Raw genomic sequence first — 7151 nt, forward strand, 5'->3', positions numbered from 1 at the left:
TCGATCTGCTCAAGGTGGCCGAGCGAATTGGCCCGCAGAGCGAAGCCGCCGAAGACGAAGATCTGTCCGGGGAGAAAAGTCTCACCCTGGACTGCATCGCCATTGATGATCGTAGGAGCCATCAAGCCTGACGGCGACGACACAGAGGAACTCTCAATGAAAGCACCAATGTCGGTGTCAAAACCGGCGGATCTCGGGTAGGGGGTCCCGAACTGTGCGTTTAGGCCGGATGGTAACAGGAGGCAAGGGACACGAAGTTTTACCCAAGTTCGGGCCCTCTCGATGGAGGTAAAACCCTACGTCCTGCTTGATTAATATTGATGATATGGGTAGTACAAGAGTAGATCTACCACGAGATCAAGGAGGCTAAACCCTAGAAGCTAGCCTATGGTATGATTATTGTTGTATATGTTGTCCTACGGACTAAAACCCTCCGGTTTATATAGACACCGGATAGGGTTAGGGTTACATAGAGTCGGTTACAATGGTAGGAGATCTGCATATCCGTATCGCCAAGCTTGCCTTCCACGCCAAGGAAAGTCCCTTCCGGACACGGGGCGAAGTCTTCAATCTTGTATCTTCATCGTCCAGGAGTCCGACTGAAGGTATAGTCCGGCCATCCGGACACCCCCTAATCCAGGACTCCCTCAGCGGCCGAGGAGAGGAACACTACTGCAGGATGCTGCTAACGCGACACTACGATTAGAGACCCTTCGACAAAACTGTGTGTGATGCATTAATCGCAAATGGTGGTGTAAAAAAACTGTCAAAAAAGGTGCAAAATGTTTGCAATGGCGGAGCCATCAAACACGGTTCGGATTTTAGTTGCGTGTGCGATGCAGGGCATACGATTCAGTTCAATTAACTGTTTGCCATGAGGAGGAACAAAAGAAACGGGCAACCAGATGAGGATGTGTGCGATATACAACATATGGTTCACTCGGATGAACTGTTTGTGATTAGGCAACACAAAAGAAACGGTCAGCCAGATCAAGGTGTGTGCGATATACGACATGCAGTTCACTCGGATGAATTGTTTGCATTGAGACGAGAGAACAGAAACGGTTGAATATAACAAGATGTGTGTGATACACGGCAAACAAGTCTATAATCAGATGCGTGCGAAGACCGATAATAACACAGACGGTTGCTGCTAATAAGACGTGTGTGTTGTGCTATGGGATTGTATACAGAACAACAACAACATATATATGTGCACACTTATAAGGACCTGGTTGCATAACCAAATTAAACATCCACTTACATAGGTGGCTACTACAACCATGGCATTTGCACACACCAAAGTAAACTATTACATGCATAATTACATAGGTGCCTACTACACACATGGCATTTCCACACACCAATAAAGTGAACTATATATTACATGCATGATTAACTAGCATAAACGATCATCTGATCATCATCTACTTCTTGTGACACTTGCTCTTCTTTTGGCTCGATCCGGGCTCGTCGATTTGGGTAATGAGGCACTTCCTCATGTCAATGATCCGCTTGTGTATCTTATAGCACGTGGACAAACTCTTGGTCGTGAACCTGAGGTGAGTTTCATCCAGTTGCCGCATCCAGACCGTGTGCCAGGATATGGGACTTGTTCTCTGGGCATCCTGCTTCATCTTTTCGTAGTAGGGGTCGATGATGGCTGAGGCGAGTTCAACCAGGGACTCCTTCTTCGTGCTGCCCCAGACCTTGTAGTGCTCATGGATTTTGACAAGGTTTTGGCAGGCCAAGCCCGTAACCCTGAGCGCTTTTACATCATCGGTGGTTTCCACCATGGCGAACTTGTAGTCGGTGCTGTTGACAAACCTGTTGAAATGGTTGCAAGGCCCTGTGGCCATGCAATAGTGGTAGATGAGGACATGATGGTGCACACACAACTGGGCGATGGCTACATTCTGATCTATGCCGGGACGACCGGCGGTGTACTCGAGGTCAATGCCGACCACCTTGTACTTCTCTCAAGCAAGCAACTGCTCAACGCTGTTGATGTAGTCGTCCACCACGGCTGGGTTGATGGTGTACACCACCGAGAGATCCGTCTCCCTCGTGTGGGTCTCCACTCTATGCTCGCCTAACTCTATTGGAGTGCCGCTAGACATCTCCTCTCTATGTGTCGTCGTGGGTGTGCTTGTTATGTTGTGGGGTGCGATCAAAAGGTTGAAGAGACTAAGGTTATAATGGCTGCGGGAATTAAAGGGGAAGCCGGACGGCCAGGAATATCTGTAGGCCCTGATGGAAGTTCTAATTTGCAGCGTGTAACTCCATCGTGCCGCATGTAACTGCATCGCGTGGCAACGCACGCGGCGCAACCACATGCATATGGGGCCCCTGACGTGATCGTGTGCACACCCAACCGCCGGCAGAGCGCGCGCGGAGGGACACGAGCAGAGTGATCCACAGTTGCCTCAACGGCAAGCAACCATATATATATATGCATATAGCAGTTGAACACGTAAGGAAAAGCTATCCACAAGCTGAGCATGCCGACGGACGCGAGCAGAGCTTGCCGAGGGACGCGAGCAGAGGCCGGCACAGTGATACATGGCAAATAAGACGAACTGTGCGAGCGATCTCGGAGTCATCAAGCACGAATCAGATTAGATTTGCGTGTGCGATACATGACATACAGTTGTTCCATCCGAGCTGTTTGTGATGGAATAAGCCGTGTGTGTTGCGGGCAAACGCTTGCTGGTATATAACCTTAAATTTAACCCAAAAAATGTTAATGCGTGTTACAAAAATTGTATAACTTGAAAATATGTTCAAATACGAATCCAACGATATAATCTTTGGCGACATGCATTCGTATTTTATTAGTTAAATCCTACTTATAAACCAGGACGGGGTATAATAGGTGATTAAATCACAATCATTTTTTTGTATTAACCGTATGTGTACGTGTCCTTTTGTCCTCCTCTCGCACGTCTTGTCACCACGCTACCGCAGACGGCTTACAACGCAAGCCTGCGCAGCGCGCGGGGGCGTTCTTTTGGGCAAACGGTGGCGCCAATTAATCGTCGGTGAGCCCGTTCCCGCGAAACCTTGCAGGTTCCCGCGCAAGCTTCCCACCCGACTCAGTGAAATCCCCTAAAATCTTAATGCTTACCGGCCTGCTATATAAACCCTCATGGCCGACGACTCCTGTGTCGCATTATCCCCTCCCTCCCTGTAGCTTATCTCGTTTGCTTCTTCCACAATCGCCAATGGCACCGGTCCGTCGTCGTCGCTCAGCCACTCTGCCGTCATCAGAGGACAACTCCAGCTGGGAGGCTACACAGCGGCGGCGGCTCAGTCCCCGACATAGTGTAGTGCGTGTGGCGTCCCTGTTGGGTGTGCATGGAACACCCACCACACGCTCCACCGCTGGTGCCCGTCGGCAGCTGTTGCCGGCTGCCATTGCCGGCACACAACCTTAGAAAGCCAGGGCCATCGCCTGCTCTGCTGCTATGGCCCGAAGGCGGGAGGTGGCCGTCATTGTCAGTGTTAAAACCGACAGATCTCGGGTAGGGGGTCCCGAACTGTGCGTCTAAGGAAGATGGTAACAGGAGGCAGGGGACACAATGTTTACCCAGGTTCGGGCCCTCTCAATGGAGGTAATACCCTACTTCCTGCTTGATTGATCTTGATGATATGAGTATTACAAGAGTTGATCTACGACGATATCGTAGAGGCTAAACCCTAGAAGCTAGCCTATGATTATGATTGTTCTTGTCCTATGGACTAAACCCTCCGGTTTATATAGACACTGGAGGGGGCTAGGGTTACACAGAGTCGGTTACAAGGGAGGAGATCTACATATCCGAATTGCCAAGCTTGCCTTCCACGCAAAGGAGAGTCCTACCCGGACACGGGACGAAGTCTTCAATCTTGTATTGTCAGGTGGTAGGTGCGACATATGCCAACGGATGGCTTATCATTGTGGGAGCCAGTAAGACGTCGCCGGTGCCTGGAAACGGGATGAGGCGAAGACATGCACGCCGGCGAATCTTACCCAGCTTCGGGACTCTCCGTGGAGATAACACCCCTACTGTTGCTCTGCGGGGTCTCCGCATGATCACTAGATGAACAAGTAGCTACACAATGCACCTTGAGCTGTTTGGCGAGAGGAGGAAGAAGGGCACGACTCGCTCTCTTCTCCTCCCTATGTGGTGTCTAAAACTAGCAGGGATCAACCCTTTGCATGGGTGTCCCGGGGGATTTATATAGGCCTACCCCCCGGGGGTACAATGGTAATCCGGCTGGGCGCGGGGCCCAGCTGTCTGTGTCTACACTCGCCGACTTCTGCGCCGGCTGCTGGGGCCCGCCGGCTGCCGGCTCCTTGGTCGACAGGCAGGCCCCACTGTCCAGGGCCTTGTCGGTGGCTGGTTACTGTTGCCTCGACCTGGTGACGAGGGCTTCGCTGGGGTGAGCATGGCTACAGTGCCGCCGCCCAATGGGCAATCGCTGTAGGCTCACCGCGTCTTGTCTCCTTAATGGGGCGTCTCCTTCGAGGGAGGTGGCAAGCCGGCTGTGGGGGGCCGGCTCTGTCTTGGGCCAACTTGGGGAGGCCTGGCCGCCTTCGGGTGTCTCTCTGCCCGAAGGGGCCCACTGCCCATGGGCCGTGCTGGCAGCCCGTCGTGGATGACATCAGGGTCAACATGGCAACAGTGCCGCGCCGGACGGGTCATAGCCACCCATACGGCGCACTGTGCCAGGCGTGCACCGGGATTCGGGGGTGGCAGGCTTTACTGTAGCCACGCCCCGTCACATCGCCGTTACGTGGATGCAGACTTGGAGGGTACGATCTTGACCACTTTGTGGGAGCCGGCTTCTTGGAGTCGTCCTTCTCGCGGCCGGCTTCTTGGAGCCGGCCCTCCCACGGCTTTCTCTATGAGGGCTAAAGTCGAGCCGCCCTCCGATAGTCGGCCTGGGAGACAGCCGGCAAGGGGAAGGCGGCCCCACGTCTTGGATTCTTGAGGGCCGGATCAGCTCGTAATTTTTCAGAAGAGCCAGGGGGTGCCGGCTAGGCTACCCGTGGTCATTTACTCCGACAGTAGTCCCCGAAGCTGATCGAGCTTCGAGGCTGACGAAGGGATGAGAAGCTTGGTCAGCTTCCTATCCTGAGGGGCCGGCTTTGCTTGTGCGCGCCATCTTCGGAAAGCCCCGTTTCTCGTAGGCGGGAACACGGGTCGGCCTGCGAGCTGACCATGCGCCGTCCCGCGGGCCACGTGGCATGGAAATCCTGCCAACGCGCGTGCGCGACGGGACGCCGCCGCAGGCCCGGGCCCGCCACTCCCAGGCCTCGGCCCGAGCGCGGATCTTCTGCGGCCCACACGGACCGCTCGCCTTGCCGCGGCGGTTTTATTACGCCATCAGGGAGAAATAATCGCGGGACGTGGGGGAGTGGGCGCAGTTGATCCCATGTTCCCCCACGCCGCGCCTCCTCGGCTCCGCCGCGCGAGTCTATAAGTAGGGGGAGGAGGGGAAGCAGCAGAGGCTCGCACGTTCTCCCTCGCTCCGCCCCTTCTCGCCTTCCTTCTTCTTCTTCCCTTCGCCGCCGCAGCAACTTATTGTCGCGCCATTCCGCCGTCGGACCTCTCGGTTCCTTTGGTCCCGCCGTAGCGGGGTCGTGCGCGTCTCCGCCGTCGCTTCGTCTTGCTCCCCGCCACATCGCTCCCATGGCGCTGTCGAGCTCGTGGGATGGCTCCAACATCCACGAGGACCACATCGAGTTCCTCCGCCGGACGCGGCGCTTGTCGGGCGAGAACTTCGTGCGGGTTCGTCAGGCGTCGGCGAGGGAGATTTTGCCGGCACCGGAGGAGGGCGAGCGGGTGATCTTCCGCTCGCACTGCCTGCACGGCTTCGTCCTCCCGGCGAGCGGATTCCATCGAGCTTTCCTTGAATTCTACCACCTCCAGCCGCATCACCTCACGCCCAACACGGCGATGCTGCTGTCGGCTTTCGTCACCCTGTGCGAGGGCTTTCTTGGGGTTCTCCCCACTCTCGAGCTCTGGGGGGAATTCTTCCAGAGCAAGCTCGGCACCGTCGTCGCGGGCGTGCCCGCCCCCTGCGGAGCCTTCATTGCCATGAGGCGGACGGGCGAGAACAATCCGTTCCCGCCCATCCTGCTGATCCAGTCAGTGAAGCTCTGGCAGAAATCCTACTTTTACGTGAAGAACGTCGCTCAGCAAGGCGACTACGTCAACCTGCCGGCTTACGTAGCCGGCCCGCCGGCTGGGAGGCAACCTTCGTGGAGCTACCGGGCCAGGTCGTTGTCTCAGGCCGGGAACGCAGCCGTCTCCCGGCTCCGGGTGATGATCCAGTCGGAGGGCCTGACCGGAGCCGACTTGGTGGCCGCCTTCGTGGAGCGCCGAGTGCTTCCGCTCCAAGGCCGGCCTCACATGATTTGCCAGATGAGCGGCCGCTTCGACCCGTGCCGGCTGAGCACCAGGGAGATGCCTCATGCAAAGGTGTCTTACATGGTGAACTACATCTCCAACTGCAAGCTTGCCGAGGATTGGCGATACGGCAAGGGGCCGTATTCTTGTGCCAACCCTCCGCCTGCCGTAAGTTTTTCTTCTTTTCTTCCTTTTTGTAGCCAGCCTCATGATAGCCGACCTCTGATCAGTTGGTTTGCCCTTAGCAGAACCCTCTTCTTCCGCCGACGACCGGGGCCGCAGGGGTAGAGCGCCAGCTCCTCCCCGACCGCACGGTGGATGACGCCGACGATCCGGACCTGGGAGTGGCCGCCATGGAAGACGCCATCGTGGGGGAAGGCGACGAGGCAGGAGGCGCGGGGCCCGGAGCCGGCTTCGAGGACTGGCCAGACAACGACGAGGTCGAAGCCGCCCCGCACCGCCAGCCGGCGCTTGATCATCAAGGTGCGGGCCCGTTTGCCGCGCCGGCTGCCCGTGGCGGCGCGCAGAAACGCCGGGCCGCGTCGACCTTCTTCGGCAGCCGGCCGAAGAAATCCAAGGCTTCCACGGCGGCGACCAAGCAGGATGAGGCGGCCGCGAAGGCGGCCCGCTTCCGCAAGGCGGTGAAGCAGCCGCAGGCGATCTCGGCGTAAGTCGTCAAACGTCTTGTACATATATATTTTTTGTGTTGTCCTCTTCGATTGAAGCTCTTCTAAACTTTTCTTTGCTCGCTGG

This window comes from Triticum urartu, chromosome 2 (genome assembly GCF_003073215.2).
Source record: "Triticum urartu cultivar G1812 chromosome 2, Tu2.1, whole genome shotgun sequence".
Lineage (NCBI taxonomy): Eukaryota > Viridiplantae > Streptophyta > Magnoliopsida > Poales > Poaceae > Triticum > Triticum urartu.